This window comes from Colobus angolensis, unplaced genomic scaffold, assembly GCF_000951035.1.
Source record: "Colobus angolensis palliatus isolate OR3802 unplaced genomic scaffold, Cang.pa_1.0 Scaffold56, whole genome shotgun sequence".
Lineage (NCBI taxonomy): Eukaryota > Metazoa > Chordata > Mammalia > Primates > Cercopithecidae > Colobus > Colobus angolensis.
In genome coordinates this window covers 11346753-11371523 of record NW_012119154.1, presented here as the reverse complement: position 1 = coordinate 11371523, position 24771 = coordinate 11346753, and the positions used below count along the sequence as shown (strand labels likewise).

General features: G+C 38.9%; 1 protein-coding gene across 1 annotated transcript in view; it reads right to left on the bottom strand.

Annotated features, from left to right (window-relative positions):
* The window catches only part of LPP (LIM domain containing preferred translocation partner in lipoma), a 729048-nt gene that overhangs the window by 95625 nt on the left and 608652 nt on the right, over window positions 1–24771 (bottom strand). The window lies entirely within an intron of this gene.

Sequence of the window (24771 nt, the reverse complement as noted above, 5' to 3'; positions counted from 1 at the left end):
CCTTTGAGAAAAGCAAGCCAAAACTGTAATGAGATAATTACTACACGCCTATCAGAATGGCTAAGATAAAAAGTAGTAACAAAACCATCATGGTACTTATTTGAGACATGTCAGCACACTGATGGTATCTAAAAGCTTGGGAGGATATGAGGGTGACTAAAGAGAAAATTGAGAAAGAAAATGATCCCAGAGAAACTGGACAACTTCGGAGTTAGGGAGAGTACAAAACAGCAAAGGTAACTGAGACGTAGGTAAACAGAAAATCAAGAGGCTGGTCCTATAGAAACAATGTGGAGATTCCTTAAAGAACTAAAAGTAGAAATACCATTTAATCCAGCAATCCCACTACTGGGTATCTACCCAGAGGAAAAGAAGTCGTTATGCGAAAAAGATACTTGCACAGGCATGTTTATAGCAGCACAATTCGCAGCTGCAAAATCATGGAACCAACTCAAATGCCCATCAATCAAAGAGTGGATAAAGTATACACACACACACACACACACACACACACACATACATATATACACACACACATACACACACATATATATATGAGATGGAATACTATTCAGCCATAAAGAGGAATGAATTAATGGCATTCATAGCAACCTGGATGAAACTGGAAACTATTATTCTAAGTGAAGTAACTCAGGAATGGAAAACCAAACATCATATTTTGTCACTGATATGTGGGAGCTAAACTATGAGGACACAAAGGCATGAGAATGATACAATGGACCTTGGGGATTTGGGGGGAAGCATGGAAGGGTGATGAGGGATACAAGACTACAAATAGGGTGCAGTGTATACTGCAGTGATGGGTGCACCAAAATCTCACAAATCACCACTAAGAACTTACTCATGTAACCAAACACCACCTGTACCCCCAATAATCTATTGAAAAATTAAAAACAAATTGGGAGGCTGGGGTGCCAAGGAAGTTGGGAGGGACAGTTTTGTAAGAATGAATGATTACCCTTCACTGAGATATCAAGTCGGGTGAACACTGATTACACTCATGGTTTTGGCAACATGGAAGTCCCTGATGTCCTCAGCTAGTCTACGAAGGGATAGGGGCCCAGTAGCAGGCAGAATGCTTGGTAGGAAAAGGGAGGCAGGATTTTTTTTCTTTTTTGACAAAAAACTTTTATTTGAGGTTCAGGGGTACATGTGAAGGTTTGTTACATAGGCAAACTCATGTCATGGGGGTTTGTTGTACGGATTATTTCACCACCCAGTACCCAATAGTTATCTTCATTTCTCTCCCTCCTCTCCCCCTTCACCCTCAAGTAGACCCCAGTGTTTGTTGTTTCCTGATTTGTGTGCATGTGTTCTCATCATTTAGCTCTCACTTACAAATGAGAACAAGCAGCGTTAGTTTTTCTGTTCCTACATTACTTTGCTAAGGATAATGGCCTCTAGCTCCATCCATGGTCCTGCAAAATACATGATCTCGTTCTTTTTTATGGCTGCGTACTATTCTATGGGTTTTATGTACCACATTTTCTTTATCTTGTCTGTCACTGATGGGCATTTAGGTTGATTCCATGTCTTTGCTATTGTGAATAGTGTGGAGGCAGCATTTCTAATATCCAACCTTCCAGAGTTTGGCTGTGAAGGAAGGGATAAAGCAATAGCTACAGGGAGCTGTGGAGTCAATGGAGGGAAAATATGGGCCAAGCTGGGGCACAAATGGATGTTGATGAGAAGAATCCAACTGGGGAGGATGAAGAATGGATGATCCATGGAGTCAGGGCACTCAGAAGACAGGGGGAAAAGGGACCAGAGACACATGGAGACCAACTGGCATTTGATAATCGGATGGGCACTAAGGGACAGAAAGGATGGGCACAAATTTGAGAGCAGAAACTGAAAGAGTTTCTTCCGGCAGCTTTCATTTTCACTATGAAGAATGAGGCCAGGCATCCCTTGAGAAGTAAGGAGTAGGGATGGGAGACAGAAGTCACAGTAGAGAATATCTGAAACAGTTGAGAGCAGGGTGTAAGAATGTAGGCTGTGGGTGGGGTCAAGACCCAGGTCAAGGCTGGTCACAACTTATAATGATATGATGATGCCTGGCTGTGTGTTTTTTTTTTTCCAGCCGCATTCAGCTGTTTTGGCAAGCAAAAGACACGTGGCCAATATGATTGTAAGTTTCAGCTGGATCAGAATATTGCTAGGAGGGTATAACAGGAGAGAGGCTAGGAATTGTATTCATGATCTATTTGACAGAGAAGGCATGACATGACAGGTATCTTCAGAGTAAATCTCTATAGTCACAGTTAGCATTTATTAAACATACATTAGGAGGCAGATGCTACGCTAGGCACTTAAACCACATAAACTCATTTAATATTCCTGTTAATTCAACATGGTAAGTACTCCCTTTTACTAACCTCCTTTTATAGATGAAAAACCTTTGCTTTAGAGAACTAAAGAACCTTGATCCCTTTCACAATGTAGGAAGTAGCAGGCTCTGGGTTCAAATTGATATCTCTTCAATTCAAAGGTTCTGTACATTGCTTTTTGGCTTCCGGTACATGATGCCTGAGACAAGTGGCAAGGATGGTCCTGGAAGTGATGAGATACTGAGTTTTGAATTTTGGATTTGATATTTCCTGATGTGAATTTGCGATTGTAGATAAAGTCAAATTCCCTTTAGTTGAAAAAAGTATTAACTGGTATTACAACATTATTTCCATCCAAGGCAAATGAATAAGTACGATACTCTTTCAAGAAGACAGGATACACTGTGGGCCTTGGTATAAGAACATTGGAAGATCCATGTACAAAGATGTCCTTTTTCTGTGTTTCACCTGTGATATGGTTTGGCTGTGTTTCCACCCCAATCTCATCTTGAATTGTAGTTCCCATAATCCCTACGTGAAGTAGAAGGGACCCAGTGCGAGGTAATTGAATCATGAGGGGTGACAGGTTTTTTTTTTTTTTAGACGGAGTCTCGCTCTGTCACCCAGGCTGGAGTGCAGTGGTATGATCTTGGCTCAATGCAACCTCTGCCTCCCAGGTTTAAACGATTCTCCTGCCTCAGCCTCCTGAGTAGCTGGGACTGCAGGCGTCTGCCACCACGCCCAGCTAGTTTTTTTGTATTTTTTTTTTCAGTAGAGATGGGATTTCACACTGTTAGCCAGGATGGTCTCGATCTCCTGACCTCATGATCCACCCACCTCGGCCTCCCAAAGTGCTGGGATTACAGGCGTGAGCGACTGTGCCCAGCCAGGGGGTGACAGTTTTATAAGGGACTTTTCCCTTTTTGCTTGTCTCTCATTCTCTCTCCTGCCACCCTGTGAAGAGGTGCCTTCCAATATGATTGTAAGTTTCCTGAGGCTTCCCCAGCCATGTGGAACTGTGAGTCAATTAAACCTCTTTTCTTTATAAATTACCCAGTATCAGGTATTTCTTTCTCACAGTGTGAAAACGGACCAATACAAACTTCATGTTGGAAAGACCAGTATAAATCATTTTCTCCACTCCCAGTCCTTGACAAAAGTACTGTCCATAGCATCTCTGAAGAGTGGTCATCCAGTCTCTTTCCTTCTAGTCACAAAATGCTCGAGATCGCTCATGTGTCCACCTTCCTTTTAACGTAGTACATATTGCTAAAGGTTAAGTCCCACATATGGCACTAGCCATTATTCCAAACATAATTTTATTTGACATTCACAAAATCCCTATAAATACTATTATAGCCGCTTTACATAATGAATAAACTGGAGACCCTCTTTATTTCTCCCGGTGAGTTCTGCCCAGTGAACACACATAACACCAGTCTGACTTCCCTTTCACCCCAGACCCTCGGTGCTGTCAGTCTGAATCCAGTAGCGCCTTTTGGCACCAGATTTGTGCTCTTAGTACAACTTGATGAGGAGATTGCTCAATCTCCTGTGAAAGTGTGATCCATTGCCTAACAGCTGAAAGTGTCTCCTCCATTACTGGAATCAGCTGCCCAGCACTGGGATTACTGGAAAGAGCTGTTGTGATGGGAACACTTGATCACATATGTAAATTTTCTGGCGTCTTCTGAAAGGGACAGTGGGCTGCATCTGATAAAGACATGGATCCAGAAACAGTGTAATGAGAATGAGAATGGCGGGGCGGGATCCTGAGGTGGGATGTTTGGAGCAATGGTCTTGAGGTCAGGAAGGTAGAAAGGAGGAACTTTTTCACTAGAAGGGAGAAACAAGGAGAGGAAGTGGACTTTTACTAACATTCCAGACTGAGTATAAACCTGGGGAGCATGTCCAGCTGGCTGGAGAACCTGGTAGAGAACAGGAGCCCTGAGCTTGAGTTCCTTCCCCAGCTCCACAGATGATTCCTTTGGGAATGTCACCCTCTTTACCGAAGCCTCATTTCTCTCACTTGTGCTTATTAATTTGGATACAATGTGTGCCTCCTCCATTACTGGAATCAGCTGCCCATTGATGGGAAGCCTTAAAGGAATTCCATTTGCTGCTTCAATTCTGACCTCACAGACATCATTATAGAATCATTTTGGATACTCAAGAGATTGCAATGCTCCAAAAAATTGCTGTTCTCAGAGCTCCTGGAAACACAAAGGTTTGATTTCAGTGTTACTAAGAGTCCTTTAATCTGATTAACCAATTATTTGTATATAGTTTGGAAGAAGGGGAAGTTCTGATTTCTGTACCTTGTCAGAACTCTCCCTTCTTCCAAACTATTTATAAATAAGTCCTATCCAGGCAGAAAACAGGAAGTGGCAGGAAGCTAACTGACGTATAGGTGCTCTAGTCTAAATGACAAGGTTTAGAGCCACACAGCCTTACATTCCAGTCATCTGACCAGCTCTATGTTCCTGGGTAACTCCCTTAAGCCCTCTGTGCCTTCATATCCTCATATATATATATATAATACACACACACACACATATTTAATAAGAAAGAAGAAATCTGTTCATTAGGCTGAAATTTGGGTTGGAAATGGATGAAGGAACTAGAAGTTAGCCAACACAGAAGATTCAGATGGACTTGAGAATTTTCTTCAAATACCTTTTAAAAGGCTGCCAAGTGGAAGATGTATCAGCTGTCTTCTCTATGGACCAATGAAAACATGTTGTAAGGAAATAGACTTCTGTCCAAAAAGTAACTTTTTAACCTTTAGAGATTTCAACACAAGGAAAAGCTGCCTTGAGAGCTAGTAAATTTCCCATCATTGGAATTACACTTATTTAAAAAAAAAAAAAATGGTTCATCCATTGCAAAATCACTTTGCAAACTCCATTGCAAAAAAAAAAAAAAAGTCTTTTTGAAAAATGAGTAAGTAGCCTTCTGTTTGTATCTTTTGTAAATTGCTCACGTGGTTACTTGGCACAAAATGAAAGCAGACCTCCATATTCCAAGACCGACCGACAGAAAGGGAACCAAATAGCACATGTGATGCGTTTGAAGGCCCCTCGCATGTACTGTTCAGTGAGCCTCTGCCATCCTCAGATCTGTGTGTCAGCCCTGCATTGATGAGCATCCCTTCCTGATTTTCTACTGTCAATTGTACTACATGAAATAATCCATGGTCCACAACATCCACTTTACAGTTCGGTTTTACTGACCGAAGGAACATGTCTGCAACACCCCTATCTCTCAAGCACATTATCATCAGGTACTTTTTCAGAAGGGGAGGTGGCAAATTACTCCAAACTGCAAGAATTTCTATAAGTACACTAACATTCCTTAGTTTTTAAAGGGCATATTTTTTTTTTTTCTTTTAAGTTGTCATTTGAATTCAAACTCTTTGGAAAACATGCATAATAATCTTAATGATCCCATTGACTAGTTTAAATTCAAATTGTGAAGCATTTGAAATACCATGCTGGCAGCACTTTCCATAAATTACTCTCAAATTCAATACATCTCTACACACACAAACACACACACTTTTATAAGTATCACACTCAAAAATCTTTAAATTACAGTTTTTCATTGCTTGTCCCATTTATATTGTTATTTGGTGGATAAACTAGAGCTGTTGTGTCTGCTTACAAATTTCTGTATTATTTTTCAAAAAAATAATTCTGTAGCAGTCATAAATTTTTATATCTCCTCAGGGTAAATAGAACTTTGTTGCAGGGTTCCTGGCTTTGGTGTGAGTGTGTGTTTGTTTGTATGTGAACATGGGTGGTTGGCAAATCAAGCCTGATTTTCTCATTTACCTACCAATTCACTCTGTACACTGGCATTTTTAGGGAATTTCCTCACTTACCTCCTGATTTACTAGGTACACTAGCAATTTTAGGAAATGCTGCAAGACTGAACCAAAAAAGATCATTTCTGCTAGAAAGACTATTTACCTAGAATATTTATAATGAGATCCTATCTACAGCAGGTTTGGATCAATTACACTTCCAGAATGTAGTGATTAAAGGAAAGAAATATCTTTTAGACCTATGAGAGAAAAGACCCTATTTTCACTTTATTCCTAGTATCTCTGAGACATAAAATTTGTTCACAAAGCTTGCCAGCAAAATTTCAGCAACCAGGAACTGTATATAAATGAGCTGGGAAATATTCCATTTGTAATATAAGACCAAAATAAAGCAATACAGAATGCAGGCATCCTGCAGCAGAATTCCAAGCTTGTGTAATTCACAAATTTAATCATAACTTCACTATGAGAAAAAAAATTTCTCTATTATTTTGAAAACATGGGTGTTCTTTGCTACTGAATTGTACCTGAAATTCATCTTCTTCCAGTGGAAAACAGTTGGAATATTTGATTCCACTTGAAGCATCAATGAAATAGTAAAAATAAGATACTTGGAAATAATGGGAATTTTTGAGGCTGATTAAAAACTATTTTTATGTGTTAACAGCCCTTATTTAAAGTTACAATTCATTGACTTCAGAAAAGGACAATCTGTACAAGCACAACTCTCTAAATTGCAAATCGTAGTTGAGTATTAGCTGGCTAAAACAGAATATCATTACGGTTTTAAGTAAGTTCGTATTTAGAAACTACCTCACTAAAAAGTTATTTATTTTACTTAAGAATGATTTCTGAAAGGCTAACTCAAATGTATAAATAAAAATCTATTATATCCAAGGGCCAACAGAAAATCTCTCCAGTGTTCTGGCTGTCAGAGAGAAAAAATCACCAATATCATCATCAACAAATATTAACAGAATGCCAGTGGAGTGTGAAGACTGTGCAAGGAGCCTCGGGGGATGCAGAGAGACAAAAGACATGCCAAGACACTCATAATCTATGTGAAAAGACAGGACCCTGACATGCTTAGATAAACAGTAGCAAAATTAGCCCCTTAATCTTTTGCTACCCTGTCCATCCAATCTCCAAAGACAGTGCATAGACCCATTATGGCACTTAGAATAATTCCCATTTATCTGTTTGGCTTTCTATCTCATTCAAACAGTGAGTTTCCCAGATACTGATGATTCTCTCTTTTGCAATTTCATACCCCCAATGCCCACTACAATATTTGAAATACAGATGATGCTCAGTAAATATTTATTGGATGGATTTCAATGACTGAAGGCCATTTAGGCAGGCAACTTAGATGCAGAGGTTAAAAAAAAAAAAAAAAAAAAACCTAAATGCATAGTTAGAAAATGGATGTCAGAACCCTGTGTTAGTTTCTTGGCTATATGGGCTACCTTCTCTGGGCCTCAGTTCTCTCATATCTAATCTAGAACTAACACTTGCCTTGTAGGATTATTGTGAACATCAAATGAAAAACAACTATAAAAGTATTCTGGGTACACGCATTTAAGTATAAGGTATTATTATGCTAAATGATTGGTACAGGTGGTAAATGCTAAAGGATGTGTAATTAACATAGCTGGAAAGCAGGTACATAATTAAGTGAAGTTGCTTAATACCATCCAATGGTAACTCAGGGAATTGGGAGTCATTATTCTTTCCTGAAAATGTCTGATCATTCTGTCCCATGTGAATGTACCATAAATATCAAATAATAAACTGATTGTTGTATGATTTAGGAAATTCACATGGCTCCTTTCTTATCTAGAAAACTACCGTCTTACAGGGTTTCAGTTGACTCATCTGCAAAAAGAGGAGCTCGGGTTGGAGAATCTTCAGTTTCTTCCAGTTTAAATGGCATGAGAATTGACTTCCACTCAATTCTACCAGTCAAATGAACTCAAACTGGCCAGCAGTACTTAGTGTTTCTTTCATAGCTTTTAAGGATCCACCTTATCAGAATAGGAGAGGCAGCAAGCCCATGGCTTTTCCATCAGCTGTGTTTCCTTGTAGCTTCAGAACAAAGGAATTTTGGCCTTTGTATTGAATTCCATTAAGATGCCATCTGAGGAAGACGACGAGTCTAAGACTATTTGATACTTTTGCAAAAAAAGCCTGTTATCCTGAAGGTATTTTTTTACCTCTCCTAGCTCCAAATTTTCTGCAGAATAATGCACATATAATGAATGCTCAACAAATCCTTACTGAACAAGAGGCTGATTTCTTCTCCTTTGATCCTAGCAGCTATAATAGAATTCAACATAAAAAAATGTTTAGAGATTAGAACTGTTCTCTTTCATTCTTTCCCCCTTATCCATTCCTACTCTACTTTCAAGGCTTTGCTCAAATGCTGCATCCTCTGGGAGGTCTTTCTCGATGCCGATCCCCTCCTCAGGCCACCGCAGGATGGGGCCTGGCCTTTCTTCTGAGCTCTCACAATCGCCCGAATCTCTCACAGATAAGTTGGATTACTTTGCCTTGTGTTATATTTGTTCACATGTCTCACACTTCTCCTTCACCTCAGGGCTCCATGAGAGCACGAACTAGTCTCACACCACGCCGTATCCCCCATAACACTGAGCACAGTCCTTTGCACACAGAAGGTGCTCATTCAATGTCTCTTACCACTGGCAAATAATTCACTTTTCAGTTAAAAATATTCAAGGGACATGTGTTTAAACACTCACTTTTCCCAAGGAAGAGGAGACAGTCATCTCTTTCCTTTCCTAAATTCCCCTTTACAGGAACTCAGAAACACCCTTGAGAAAAATCTGACAGCACAATTTCACAAAAACAATCTTCTTCGCTTTCTTTTACTTTGAACTTAATTAATGGTAATGCTTAACCTGTCACTGCTTAATTACATTGGCAAGTTGGTGGGGTTTATCGATCTGTGCATGAGGAGTTAATTCTAGAAGAGACTTTGACGAAAAGCACTTTATGGGAGAACATATCATTATTCCAGCAGCTTTGCTGGAGTAACCTGCAGACACTGCCCAGCCAGACTCAGGCCAGTTTGGCTTCCTGCCACTTGTGCCAATTTCCTAATGATCTAATAGGAATGTATAATAACCCTCTAAAAAACCAAGTCTTCCTCTCTTTTTCTCTGGTCTTAAAAATGACATGAGGCCGGGCGCGGTGGCTCAAGCCTGTAATCCCAGCACTTTGGGAGGCTGAGACGGGTGGATCACGAGGTCAGGAGATCGAGACCATCCTGGCTAACACGGTGAAACCCTGTCTCTACTAAAAAAATACAAAAAAAACTAGCCGGGCAAGGTGGCAGGCACCTGTAGTCCCAGCTACTCGGGAGGCTGAGGCAGGAGAATGGCGTGAACCTGGGAGGTGGAGCTTGCAGTGAGCTGAGATCTGGCCACTGCACTCCAGCCTGGGCGACAGAGCAAGACTCCGTCCCAAAAAAAAAAAAAACAAAAAACAAAAAATGAGATGACATCTAGCAGGTTAAATGTATCCTTAAAGGAAAATGCACCTGAGTTGTACAATGTCTTCAACAGTAATAGGGCCCTACTGAATGTCTAGCAAAATTGTTTAAAGCCAACACAGTGCTCAATAAACCTTCGTTATATAACTAAGCATGGGCCGGGCATGGTGCCTCACATCTGTAATCCCAGCACTTTGGGAGGCTGAGGCAGGCCAATCACGAGGTCAGGAGATCCAGACCATCCAGGCCATGGTGAAACCCCATCTGTACTAAAAATACAAAAATTAGCTGGGTGGGTGGTGCATGCCTGTAATCCCAGCTACTGAGGAGGCTGAGGCAGGAGAATCGCTTGAACCTAGGAGGTGGAGGCTGCAGTGAGCCGAGATTACACCACTACACTTCAGCCTGGGCGACACAGTGAGACTCTGTCTCAAAAACAAAAACAAAAAACAAAAAACAAAAACTAAGCATGTAGTTTCGATATACCTAGAAGCATAGGCTATTCTGATCTGCATTCCATCAATCAGTGCCAATTATACATTGACAGATCTATAGCCAAAAGGCCCAATTTATTGCTATGGACTAAACTGACTCTCTTTATAAATTTATGTGTTGAAGCCTTAACCCCAAAGTGATAGTATATGTAGATGAGGCCTTGAGAATTAAGCTTAGATGAGGTCATAAGGGTGGGGCCCTCATGATGGTACTAGTGACCTTATAAGAAAAGACACTTAGCGGGCTTGCTCCCTCCCCACACACACCATGTAAGGACACAGTGAGGATGTGGCTATCTGCAAGGCGGGAAGACAGTCCTCAGCAGAACCCCACCGTGCTAACACCCTGATCTCGGACTTCCAGCCTCAATCTATAAGAAAAGAAATCTCTGTTATTTAAGGTGCTCAGTCCATGTATTTTTGTTATGATGGTCCAGGCTGTATAATATATTCATTTTTTAAAAAAATGTACTAAATACTCCCCAAAGTGAGAGGTATTGCTTTGGGTGCTATTTTCAGAAATGTGGAATAAGATTTGGAGGTAGATAGGGGAAAAAAGACACAAAGAACAACAGGAAAAAAAAAATGAGTCTGCCCCTAAGGAGTTCATAGTCTACGCATTTGGGGGTGACATTTATCTACCGATATAAAGCAGAAATGGTAAAAGGTTAAAACAAAGGCAAAGATTAAACCAAGACATAGGTGAAAGCTCTGGAAGTACGGGAGGAAGTGCTTGTCTTCAGATGGAAGGGTATAGGAAAGGAATCTCAAAACAGGTGTAACCAAACTGGGCAGACCAGAGAGATGTAACAATAAGACTTGCTGACTTTAAAAAGAAAAAAAAAAAAGTCCTATCCTGATGACAGGACATCTGTTAGCACAAATTTATTTAAGAGCAAGGTAGAAGCTCAGATTCAGAGTCCAGGAGCTCAAAGTTCTATTTTAATCCTATACAAATTCCTTATTTTCCAAACCCCCTGGTTTTCTAAGCTTTGATTTTGTTAAATTGTAAAAGGGAATAATATCAGTCTCCACTTGTCTGTTGGGGGTGAAAAATGAATGAATATGTGGCACCAGGAGAAAGTAAGATCTATCGTGTGACACACTGGGACAGGTCTCTTCCTCCATGAAGACTTTCTTGTTGGATTCCTCCTTTTCCCCCAAAATCCTCTTATACCCCCTTCCACTAGTGCTTTCCTGAGGCCCCAACACATTTAGCGCGTTCCATTTTGTGGAGAAAGTATGTGTACATGTGTTATGCTAAATAAACAGGATTTATTTAGATTATTGGCTTAAACTAGCATAAAATTACAGACATTCATTTTTAAAGGAATATATTTTAGAAGGTTTAATTTTATTTTTACTAACACATCCCACGAGCTTTATTAATATAAATTGCATCAAATATCGTTTAATATTATTAAAGAGTGTGTAAAGTAAAAGTAACTTCTGAGGAAGATGTTTAATATCTTTTCCAAAATGACAGATATAATTAAAAAGTCATCACAGATGTGTGTTTGTGATTTTAAGGTTGCTTAAATAGTCCTCAGTGCAGCCATCCAATTGCGACATTCCAAGCAAGGCATTCCTTGATCTTGTCATCTTACTTCCCCATACTATAAATGTAGGAGACTGAATTAAAAAAAAATATAAATATATATATATTCTTTGAAGACCTACATAATACTAGGCCCTTGTCACTGTGAAGTATTCAAAAAAAGCACCTGTCTTGCTATAATGATGATGTCAGCCTTGGCTGGCATCCCCTTACTCTGCAGGGACAAAAGCAAAAAAAAGATCCAGGCAGTAGACTTTATTTATTCATTTCCTTATTTTAAGTAAGCCCTGGCTGTGGGAAGGAATTACCATGTCCCATTCAAAGTCATGGGAATATCAGAGAACTTCCACTCAAACTCTTTGGCAATTTTCATGGGCGAGTCTGTGTGTTTGACCTTGAGTGCAGAAGCTCTTATGAGCATTCTATGGCCGGAAGCTAGACAGCTGGCTTCACTCGCACATCCTTCCCTTCAATCTTTGATATTTACATTTCAGCAATGACTCTGTTCATAGCCTCTCAGAGCCAAGTTCTCCTCCTTCCTTCTTATACATACATAGTCTCAGGTCCTAGGTGCACCAAGGGGCAAGCAAAGGGTATGTGAGTCAATGACTGTGGGGAGACACAGTGCTAGAGTGACACAGGTCCCCCCAAATACCCCTCACTATCGGAGCAGCAATAGGTTCACCTATTATGATACGCACTGCAAAAAAGACAAAGACAAATTAAAGGTGACCTCCCCCTACCCTACACAGTCTTCCAGGGGTTCCTATCAGTAGAGGAGTGTGTCAAGGATGCCAGTGACTTTATAATACCAGTTGTGGTGAGAATCAATTCTACGAGAGATGTGGAAATGAAAACCTTGCATGTTCAGAAAAGGTTACAGCTAGTTGGTTAAGTTCCAGGAAAGCATTTTAAGGCTGGTTGATAACGACTGTTAAAGGATGGAGATGGGAAAAGGCAGAAGGCAGGCGACCAATGGCATAGACAGAGAAACCTCAGATATCAGTGTCCAGGAGAAGAGTCCTCACCTTGGGTAAGTGTTGTAAAAAGAATGTGTAGGAGAGCTGATGGGAGATAAGAATGGAAACATATTTTGGGGCCAATTTTTGCATGAGCTTGACTGGAAGTACAGACCAGTGGATTTCAAACTTGACTGTGCATAAAAATTTACCCCCCAACTCCCTGCTGTCCCAGGAGCCTTGCAAAAGAGGCAAAGTTCCTGTCTCCCTGTGCAGAAATTCTGGGGAAGAGTCCAGAACTGTACTTTTTAATGAGGAGTTCACAGTGATTCCAAAGCAGGTGACCTCTGACACATGTTGAGAAAACCAAGCTTCTAGAGTCTCATGACTTGCCATCTTTCAGACTCCGTAAGTTCTCAAACCAAGTGGTGTGCAGGTAATATTCCAGAGCCTGAAATGCTGACTTACAGTTGTCCTTTGGTGATTCAAGTTAGGCAAAATTCTCCCTTGCAGATTTTTATGTCTAACTGGGGCTAAGCCCTGGTACAGTTATTTACTACTCGAAGCCCCCACACTGATTTTTGTTCAGCCCTGTCCTCTCCGTTTCACCCTATAACCATGTGAGGTAAGAAACAGTACTTTCATTCAAGTGCCTCTTTCTTTCTTTCTCTTTCTTTTCTTTTCTTTCTTTCCCTTCTTTCTTTCCCTTCCTCTCCTTCCTTTCTTTCTCTCTTTCTTCCTTTGTTTTTTTTTTTTTTGAGACGGTGTTTCACTCTGTCGCCCAGGCTAGACTGCAGTGGCGCAATCCCAGCTCACTGCAACCTCCGCCTCCCGGGTTCAAGTTATTCTCCTGCCTCAGCCTCCCGAGTAGCTGGGATTACAGGCATATGCCACCATACTCAGCTAATTTTTGTATTTTTAGTAGAGATGGAGTTTCACTATATTAGCCAGGCTGGTCTCGAACTCCTGACCTCAAGTGATCTGCCCTCCTCGGCCTCCCAACGTGCCAGGATCACAGGCATGAGCTACTGTGCCTGGCCTTTTTACATTTTATTTTATTTTAGTTTTTTTGATAAGATGACAAATGAATTTATTACTTTTATGAATTATTAGTGACGTCTACAATATTATTAGTGAATTCCATAATGTTATAATACATAATGTGAATTCTATAATAGAATTAGTGAATTCTACAATATTATGATAGATGGTACAAATGAATGCAGACCCATCTGGGCAAAATAAACTACAAAGAAGGGAAAGATGTAACACTCAATGCCTGCATGGGATGATCCTGGAGCTGACAACGCTAACGTTTTCAAACTGTTTTACAAAGTCAGATGTGAGAACATATAACAAACTGGTTTCCTCTTATTGTTTGTTTTCATTCTAAGTGTGAGGAAACTGAAGCTAAAAGAAAAGGGAAGAATGCAGAAATAGCAGCTGACTGAGTGTGAACCAGGTCTGACTTTAAATTCTATATTCTTTCTTTAAAATCATTTACTGCCTCATACCAGCCCCACTATGTGAAAGGCTCTCATACCTAGAATCTTTGAACTTATTTTCAGGTTTATTTTTAAGATTAACTTTATGGCCTGATCACACAGACACACCCTCTCTTCTCTGCCACTGTCTATTTTCCTCTAATAGAGAATATAAGGTTACAAACATTTCTTTCTCCTGAGAATACAGAGTAGTTTAGGAGGCCGTACTAATACGGAGTCCACGCTACAGCTGGGTAATTATCATTCCTTTATCCATTAAGAATTATGGCCAGGCGCGGTGGCTCACCCCTGTAATCCCAGCACTTTGGGAGGCTGAGGCAGGCGGATCATGAGGTCAGGAGATCGAGACCACCTTGCTAACACTGTGAAACCCCATCTCTGCTAAAAATACAGAAATTAGCCGGGCGAGGTGGCGGGCGCCTGTAGTCCCAGCTACTCGGGAGGCTGAGGCAGGAGAATGGCGTGAACCCGGGAGGCGGAGCTTGCAGTGAGCTGAGATCCCGCCACTGCACTACAGCTTGGGAGACTGAGCAAGATCCCGTCTCAAAAAAAAAAAAAAAAAAAAAAAGAATTATAAGATAACTACGAAAGAAAATGAGGAATAGGTTCCTATTTTCCTTCCATCCTTTTATCTCTAAAGGAGGAAGTTTACTGAACCACTGCCAACAATGCACTCAGCCTAATGAAGTGTATAAGTAATGGGATTAAATAATCTTAAACCATTATTACAGTAGCCTGATGCTGACATTCATCCAAACTCTGGCAAACATTGAGTGGTGAGTTCATGCTTGACTTAAACAAACTAGGGCAGTGGGAAGGTTCTAGAACAAAGTTTCAGAGGCATTTAACCTGGAAATCTGAGATTCTTCATTCTGGTTAGGGTGAAAGCAAACGCTGTCCTATTTCTACACTCTCCAACCAAAAGCTTACTAATGCCAACATTTTCTAGGGATGTCTCTCTGGACCTGTAGCCACAAATGTTTAAATCCTTCATGTCAGTCCCAAAGAAAGTAGTTCTTTGAAGGCTTCATGAAGACTCACGGTTTCTAGTCCCACCTCTGCCGTTAATAAATCGTATATGCTCAGGCAAAACACTCAACTTTCTTGGGATTTAGCTTTCTCAGCTATGAAATGGCATTATTGAATTTCTAAGGTTCCTGCTGGCCTTTAAAAAGCATTCTAATTCTATGACAACAGCAGTTAATACGGTTTGGAACAGGAACTGGGAAGAAAGGGTTATGTTCAGCTAGGCCTCTTTGTTGTTCTGGGCAATCCACTTACAGGTCTGTGCCTCTCTTTCCTTTCCAAGTAAGGGCTGCCTTGGAACCTGTAAGGATGTGGTGAGCAGTAACTAAGATGAGCAGCGGGCTGGGGGATATTTGGTTGAAAGGGCTAAATAAATACCATTAGCAAAGGAGAGTGTAGTAACTATTCATTGCCCCACTGAAAACACTGTTGTATAATAAAGGGTGATAATATGAATGCCTGTTGAAAAGAGAGAGGCTTTCCAAAGCACACTCAATCCCCAAAATACACATTTTGCTCATGAGTTAATTATCCATGGAAAACCTTTTTAGCATTCCTCACTTAGATCATTTATACTTTTTAAAGTTTTACCTAGATATTTTATATTTTTTATTGCTTCTCTATGAGGACACTTTTCTGTTATATTTTATAAACTTAAAATTGTCATTTTTATTTTGTCAGCTTACTAAATTTTCATTATTCCAATATTAAAAATTTTTCAGATTCCCTAGAAGCATAACCACATCATTGATAAATGACTGTATATACATACAGTCTTAAGATGTTGAGTGGAAAAATCTCCCACTAATACAAATAATATAATGCCATGTATTTAAAATTAAGAAATACTATGCGCTCACAACACTACATATTGTTTAAAGAAATACATGAACATGATAAAAAACAAATTTAGATGTAATCCCAGCACTTTGGGAGGCCGAGACGGGCGGATCATGAGGTCAGGAGATCGAGACCATCCTGGCTAACACGGTGAAACCCCGTCTCTACTAAAAAATACAAAAAACTAGCCGGGCGAGGTGGCGGGTGCCTGTAGTCCCAGCTACTCGGGAGGCTGAGGCAGGAGAATGGCGGCAACCCGGGAGGCGGAGCTTGCAGTGAGCTGAGATCCGGCCACTGCACTCCAGCCTGGGAGACAGAGCAAGACTCCGTCTCAAAAAAAAAACCAAAAAACAAAAAACAAATTTAGAATAGTGGCTGTCTCTGGGGGAACATGATCATGGAATAGAACCCAAGGGATTTCTACTGAAGTTTTAATGTTTTATTTCTTAAATTGGATAACAGGTACATGAACCTTTATCATTCATTATGCTTCATATCTTTATATATATTAGAAATGATGCATAATAAATCAAAATATGTAAATACTACTTAAAGCTTATTTTGCATTATTGCCATTGTTTTTGTTTTTAAATAAGAACGTATGAAAAATTTTATTAAACACCCTTTTAATGAAAAGCATCTATGGAGATTACTAGTTTTTTTAAATTTTGATATATTAATATAGCAAATTATGCTAAAAGATTCCTAATTGTTCTAGCACTGAATATGGAATAACTGGAATGTTTTGTTATGTGGTATTCAATTTGCTAATATTTCACTTAGGATTTTTGCATTTACGAAAGTTAGATTATCACAGAATTGTCTTCTGGGAGTAACCTAAGTTAGGTATTACTATTGGGAGCATGCTAGCTTTATAAAATGATTTGGTAAGCTTCTCATTTTTTGCTAGGCTCTTAAAGTTGAAATAGCACAGAAATCATTTGTTCTTTGGAGATCTGAAAACTTTCATTAGTGATATTTTTCTGGCTCTTTTGCAAGTAATAGCTTCACATTCCATCTGTATTTATGAGTTTATTCAAGCTTCTTTCACCTGTATTTTAGATTTGCATAGAACATAGTCTCTCATATAAAATTTTAAGAGCAATAATTTTAAAATGTCATCTGTATCTATGCTGAGTGTCTTCTTCACCCCTAATTTTTTGCTGTTTTTGTTTCTTTCTTGATTATCTTAACCCAATGTTTATTTCACTGCTCTTTTCAAAATATCATCCCCAGATCTAACTGTTCCAGTATTTTTCAACTCATCAACAATGTTTTATTTTAATGGATTTCTTTAAGATTGATTTTCTTGTCCTGTTCTAGTTTTTTGAGTTAATACATATGCACTGTTTCCTGTTGCAATTAATAAGACCAGTATTACTTGGCATTCTATGCTGGCTGCATCCCATTCTCATTGCTATGCAGTGTTAGCATCATCACTACTTTCTAAGATTCTTTAACCCAAGAGTGTGCTTACGTATTTATTCATTTCTCGTTTTACTATATGGCTACATGTAACTCTGCCAGCCACAGTAGGAACTGTCTACAATTTCCTACTAGACTTTGATATAATAAACGTTTTTCTAAATCTTCCATGCAGTTTTAGACAGAAGATAGAAACTCTTTGTTTGCATAGATCAATGTACATAGATTAAATCAATGTTATCAATCATATTATTTAACTCCATTTTATGATTTGTCAAAGACTAAAAGGAATGTGTTAAGGTTTTATAAAGAATATGTTTTCACCATTCTTATCTCTTACTTCATCAGTATTTTTACATTATACATTTCAATATAATGATACTTAATGAAGGAAAGCTCAGGGCTATTCTTCACTGGGAACTGTGACATTTATCAAAAAGTAATGTTCTTCAGACTGCTTGATAGTTTTGTACTGAATTGTACTTTGTCTTCTGTGAATACTGTAGTTAGTAGGTAATTAATATCATCTTTTTCTGGTCTGAATTTACTACTACATCTTTGCCCCTTTATTTTTTAACCAGGAGTTTTATTACTTCATTGCTTTTCACTGTTTTATTCGCTATGCATCTCCTGTGCACATTATTTTGATTAGGTTATTTGTCTGTTGGAAAATTTCCTTGAATCAACCTTCAGAAAGGATATGCAGATGACATATATTCTTTTTCAATGGTTCAAGAATATTTAAAAGAGACTGTAAAGAAGGCAAAGTTTGATATACTGTTATGTAACAAAAGCAAGGTACTAACCAATAGTTAATGTATGATCTCATTGTGTGTGTGTGTATGTGTGCGCGTGCGTATGTGTGTCTATAACCACATGTATACAGACGTCTGACTGCATTTGTATACACACTTCCATACCCACAGGTAAACATAATAGAAAAGAAGTGCATGATACAATGTGAACTATTATATTGAGAGAAGAGAATTACATACCTGTCTTCTTCTATTGGCTAATTTTTCTCTAATGGGCATACACTAATGAAAAACTTAGGATTTTAAAAAAGAATTACCACCATAGGAAAATGGTAACCTAGCAACAGCAAATGGGATTTCCAGTGTTTTCTATTAGATGTAGAGATAGCTGGACTTGGGAATCAGAGGGCTAGGGTCAAGTATTAGCTCTGACACTCGTACTCCATGGAACTGAGCAAGCTGACACTTTCTAAGATTCAGTTTCTTGCTACTGGAAATGAAGGCAAAAATAACTGTAACTATTTCCTAGGATCCTTAGAGGGTAATATGATAAAATAAAAGTGCTTCGTGAAAGTTAAAGCACTGAGCAAATGTTAATGTCAATGTCAGTTGTTATAAATATTTTTAACCATTTTTTTTTTTCCCTCTTAAGGCCTCAAATGCTCAAGAAAATACAAGGGCTTATGGTTTTTCATCAGTAGAAGTTTAGCATTTCAGGTTCTGTAATACTGGAAAGCATGAGTCAGGTGGTTATCAATTAAAATTTTTGGGGAAAAGGCTATAATGATACCTGATTTTAAATCTGAGTAGTTGGAGGCTGTCAGTATCTTCACGTGGAAAGTTGAACATGGGCTAGGCACGGTGGCTCACGCCTGTAGTCCCAGTGCTTTGGGAGGCCGAGGACGTGGATCACTTGAGGTCAGGAGTTTGAGACCAGCCTGGCCAACATGGTTAAACCCCATCTCTACAAAAAAATACAAAAATCAGCCGGGTGTGGTGGTGGACGCCTGTAATCCCAGCTACTCAGGAGGCTAAGGCAGGAGAATTGCTTGAATCCGGGAGGTAGAGGTTGCAGTGAGCCGAGAACGTGCCACCGCACTCCAGCCTGGGCGACAGAGAGAGACCTTGTCTCAAAAAAAAAAAAAAAAGAAAAGAAAGTTGAACATTAAGTTGCATGTTGCGCGTGGTGGTGCAAGTCCGTAGTCCTAGCTACTTGGGGGCTGAGGCAGGAAGATCATTTTAGCCCAGGAGTTCGAGTTCAGCCTGGGCAACAACAGCAAGACCACATGTCAAAAAATACAAAAAATAAATAAATAAATACATAAAAACTTAGTTGCTGAATGTTAGCACAGATGTTAGCAGGGGCCAAGCAATAAAGTGCAAATTATAAAAGCTGTTTTTAATCTTTGTTTTGTCATTTACTTTGAAAACATCAGAGCCACATTTGTAAAATGAGACTAATAGTCTCCCCATTATCTGTTTCACAAGGATCTGCTAGGCCTGACAGCATGCAATCACAGATGCTCGGTAGCATTAGAAAATGGAAGGGGCTGTATGAATGGAAGAGATAACTATTCCCAGCGGGTAATATGCTTAACCTCTCAAGAGAGTGCTTGACACATTTTTCCCTTTCTTGAACCATTTTTCTCCTTCCTGGGAGAGTTCTGGTGAAATGATAATGTAACGTCAAGAAGAAAGTGTGTGTGTGTGTGTATGTGTGTATGTTGTGTGAGACAGAAAGAGAGACAAGAGGCACAGACAAACACTCCTTGGAGGTGAGAGAGCAGAGGTAGGCAATTAGAAAAAAAGGAAGAAAGTTCATGTGGATTTTTCAGGTTTAGTCCAAACTCTTGCTTCCTTTTCCAACATCCACATAAAGCACTGGCCATAAGTGCTTTTAAAACATTTTATTAAGAGGAATTGAGTATATAAAAGAACAGCTTTCCTGCAGAGGTACAAAAACTACCTCTTAATGCAGGCTGAAAAGTTAGAATGTTTTAACTGTAGCCATTTGGTGACATAAGGGAGCAAAAGGCTGCTAGTGTGTTGGTCACTAATGCGCCAAGTTTCAGGTACCTTGAAGTGTTTAGTCTCCTGTGGAGTTGGCCTCCTATTTCCAGAGGCCCTTTAATCATTTGGATTTCAACTCTAGTGAAAATGTCTGCACCACCTTCCGCAGTCAGAGAGTTAGGACCTGGATTCCGTCCACTGTGAGTGAAAGCACTGGTTTAGGGGAGGATCCTTGGCTGCCACTTCGTAAACAGACTTTTGCTGAGATTTTCGGATGCACTTTGTCCCTAGGCCCAGACTCCTTGGTAATGCTAGAAATAAAACAGCAATTCTTTTTCTAAAACTATACCTATGTGTAAGGCTGTCTCTTTATGTGCAGAAGGGTACATAGGCAGGAGGCATTGTTGCTGCCTTTCATATTCATACCAACATAAAAAATCTTCTTAAGCAAAGCATGAACCTCTTCTTCTAATATGTGTCCTTATATTCCTTCCATGACATTTATTTATTTCGGTAGTTCCATAGCAACTACAGCCAAGAAATTGCCCCAGATTTAGAAGGTTTCTATATTGTATCACATTATACTAAATGGAAAAAAAAGCAATGATAAAAATGCTATTAATCAGATTAAGTACTTATATTAATATAGGTAAATAATTTCATGTATACAAAATATCACAACTGCTTATTCCTTATCTTTGAAGACATGGAAGAAATTAATATCTCCCTTTCATAAATGAGGACACCGATACTCAGGAGCTAAATGATTTACCCAAGGTCACACCAGGAGAGCTAGAATTAAGATAAATACATTCTATTTATATCACTTCCCAACAAAGCTTTAGTGATCTTTATTTTAATCTGTTTACATATTCAAATATATAAGAATAACCAAAACTAGGCTTTCAAGAGACATATCAGCAAAGAAGAAAAGCATCTCATTGATTTTGCTAATAATTACAGAAATCTAAAATAACTATGGCATAATGTGCTTATTACATTCATTCAAAAAATATAAATAAACTTCTCCCATAGGGCATAGATTGCATTTTAACATATAGTTTCATTATTGTTGATGGTTCTATAAATTAGAAAAATATTTCTTTTTTTTTTTTGAGACGGCGCGATCTCGGCTCACTGCAAGCTCCGCCTCCCGGGTTTAAGCCATTCTCCTGCCTCAGCCTCCCGAGTAGCTGGGACTATAGGCGCCCGCCACCTTGCCCGGCTAGTTTGTTTGTATTTTTTTAGTAGAGATGGGGTTTCACCATGTTAGCCAGGATGGTCTCGATCTCCTGACCTCGTGATCCGCCCATCTCGGCCTCCCAAAGTGCTGGGATTACAGGCTTGAGCCACCGCGCCCGGCCTAGAAAAATATTTCTAAAGAAATCTAGCAAGGTAACACAAAAGTCCTCCAGATTAAATTTGATTTGGTAATATAAATCAAAGAATTTATGCTAAGGATGTAATTCAAAATAAAAAATAAAGTTTTTATTAACTATAGGCATGTTATTTACAATTCTAAAAGACTGCAAAACACACAATATCTTTTGACTGGCAAATGGTTTTAAAATGAAGTGTGTAATCTAAATGTAAAACTAAACAGATAAAGCTAAAAATGAATACTAACAATGCAAAACTATATGAACATTTGTATTAGGTTAATAAATAAAAAATAGCAAACAAAATATGTAAAATGATTAAAGAGAATTACAATGCTATACTGAATCAGACTATTTAATCATACCTACTTAAGCACGAGGATTAAGAATAAACTCAATAAACCACAGGAAAATATTAAAAATCATTGAACCAAAGCTGAAGACATTGCTGGTGCATTTTCCCTCAAAATCATGTAAATATTTCATTTTAATAGGATCTTAAGTTGATCAACAACCAATTTAGGCAGAAGTAAATTTAATTTATATTAGACTGGTCTCATTCCTGAACTCAGAGTATCAAACATGGTGGTCCTTATACAAAAATAATTAAGCCCCCATCTTGAATATTCTCATTCCATCAATTAAAAAAAAAAAAAAAAAGGCACACTGACTGATGGCCAAGGATTAAGTTTGCTCTGGTTTGTATGGAATACCCTTTAGACATCAGTTTTCAACAGTGTAACCAAAGGCAGTTTTGCTGGATCACACAGAAAATGCCTCCGGTTCTAAGGCCTTTGGTTCCAGAGAGACGCACGGTTCTAGGATCCTCCTTAATGCAAACTATCTTCAAAGCAAACTTGTTTTATTTCATTTGCCCAATTTCCTCAACCTCCATATACGTCTAGTATGCAGCCTATTGGACTTATAAAAGTTCAGAAGAAATTAAAGTTCTGATACATCCATCTGAGGGCTTGAGGGCTGTGCTGAACTCGAATCAATATTGAACAAGGGTCTTTGAGTAAACTTAACTGAATTCTGATAAGAATTAAATTACATTTTAGAGTCACCACAAATAGATCTCATGAAAGAAAAACCTTGATTAAATGTTCTTATGAGGAAAAGAAGTAAAAAAAAAAAAAATGGTTAGAATTTCCATTATTTGAATTCACCCAGCTCTTCCAAGTATGTAATTAAACATCTCCCAGATAGTTTTCCTTGTCATAAGCATAGTATAGTAACAACAAGCCAAAGAAGAAGAGGCTGGCGTCCTACAGAATCACAGAGACCCATCCTGTGCCTGGAATGGAGATAGAAACTTGAACCCACACACTACAGAAACCTATTATTTAGTCAGATTAGACCTTCTCCAGTTTTGTTACACACTCAGAAAAGCAAGCAAACATGTAAAAACGGGAGCAGTATGTCTGAGAGGTTATAATAATTTCCTAAAGCCCAGTGAATTTCACTGCACATGTAAGGTTCCCACATTCAGAAATATTAAACAGGTCCAGAAACTTCATTAAAGTTAATCCCAGAATAACATTTATTCCACTACTTTCCCTGAAGAGGCCCAGTGTGCTTTACAAGGATTGTCTCATTTCTTCTTCATGAGCCTTTGGGGAAAACAATTGCCATCATCCCCATTATATAGATGAGGCAACTAATACTTAGAAAGAATAAATAATTTTCCCAAGGAGAAGAAGCATTAAGTGATGGAACCAAATTCAAACTCATGTTCTTCCCACCCTGTTACATTGTTTCCTAATACTGTCTATATGATTTCTAGCTAACAAGGGTTGAAACAAAACAACTGAAGAAGGCTGCCACAGTAGCATTACTAAAGTAGCAAAAATCAACTATGGAGTCAAAAAGGGATAAAAAATAGACACAAGAGCTATAAAATAACACAGCAGTATGTATTTACTTGGTGTAAGGACAATCCTGGGTGCCTCTACACACTCTGCCAACATCACTACCTTAGGGCTTATGGCAATAAATAATTTCATAGATGTGGTCCCAAGCCATTGTGAATGACACCCGGTTTGGTCTGTTTCAAGAGGCAAGGAATTATGTAATGCCTTTCTTTTTTCAATACAGATTTCAAAGGGTGATATTTGAAATATTCTTATATTCTAAAGAGGTAAGTTTTTGTTTACTAGACTTTCCCTTATGCATAATTGCTCCTTCCAGGTCAACAGTACATTACTGTTATGTACTGTTATGAACCTGCTCTCTCCTCCACTGAATGTGTAGAATCTCCAAGAAGAAAGGCTCTTCTGTACTGTTTTATAGATTGTGCCTTCCACTCCAAACATCCTGAGTCATGTTCCTTTTATACTTGCATGTGAGATGAGAGTCAGAGCACTGACCTCAAAGCCAGTGACCGAGTTCTACTGTTCCTTTCTGCAAGAACTTAGACAGTGAGACTCAACCTCCTCAGCTGATTAATGGAAAATCCCCACCATGCCAATCTTGCAGAGGATAGGGTGGCTGTACTGGTCATCTTGCTGGGGTAATGGGGTAATAGTACTGGGGTAATGACTGTGTTATTTTATAGCCCTTGTGTCTATTTTGATAATATGTTTGTACATGGTTTTCGTTTTGGAAAGCGAAAACCACATAGCATCTGCAAAGAATCTAAGACTATGGAGCGTGAATAACGGAATGCAGCCTTTGTTCTGACACTAACGATAGGTCATATGAAGTCGCTTTCCACCTCTCCATGTCTTGGCATTCTCCTTGCTAAAGAGGGCAATTACGCAAACGATTTTAAGATTTTTTTTTTCCAACTCTACCACTGTATGGCTCTACATGTGTTTAAGTGACCTTCGGAAAGAAATGATGTTACGTGTGTTTAAGTTACCTTTGGAAAGAAAATGAAATAAAATGGAACCTAAGACAGATGCAAAGCCACATTTAATCCTACAAAGTCTTAATCTTGACGAACTTTCAGATCTGTGCTACAGACCCCAAGGTTACAATGAGTTAGAGCTGCCAAGTTATAGGAAAATACCAACCAGGCCCAAAAAGTCTTCAATAAATGTGAACCTTGTAAAGCCAAGTATGACTCCCAATACCTTGGTGAAGAAACCAAGGTTTCTTTTATGTTGAAATCCCTGGGCACTGACAGAC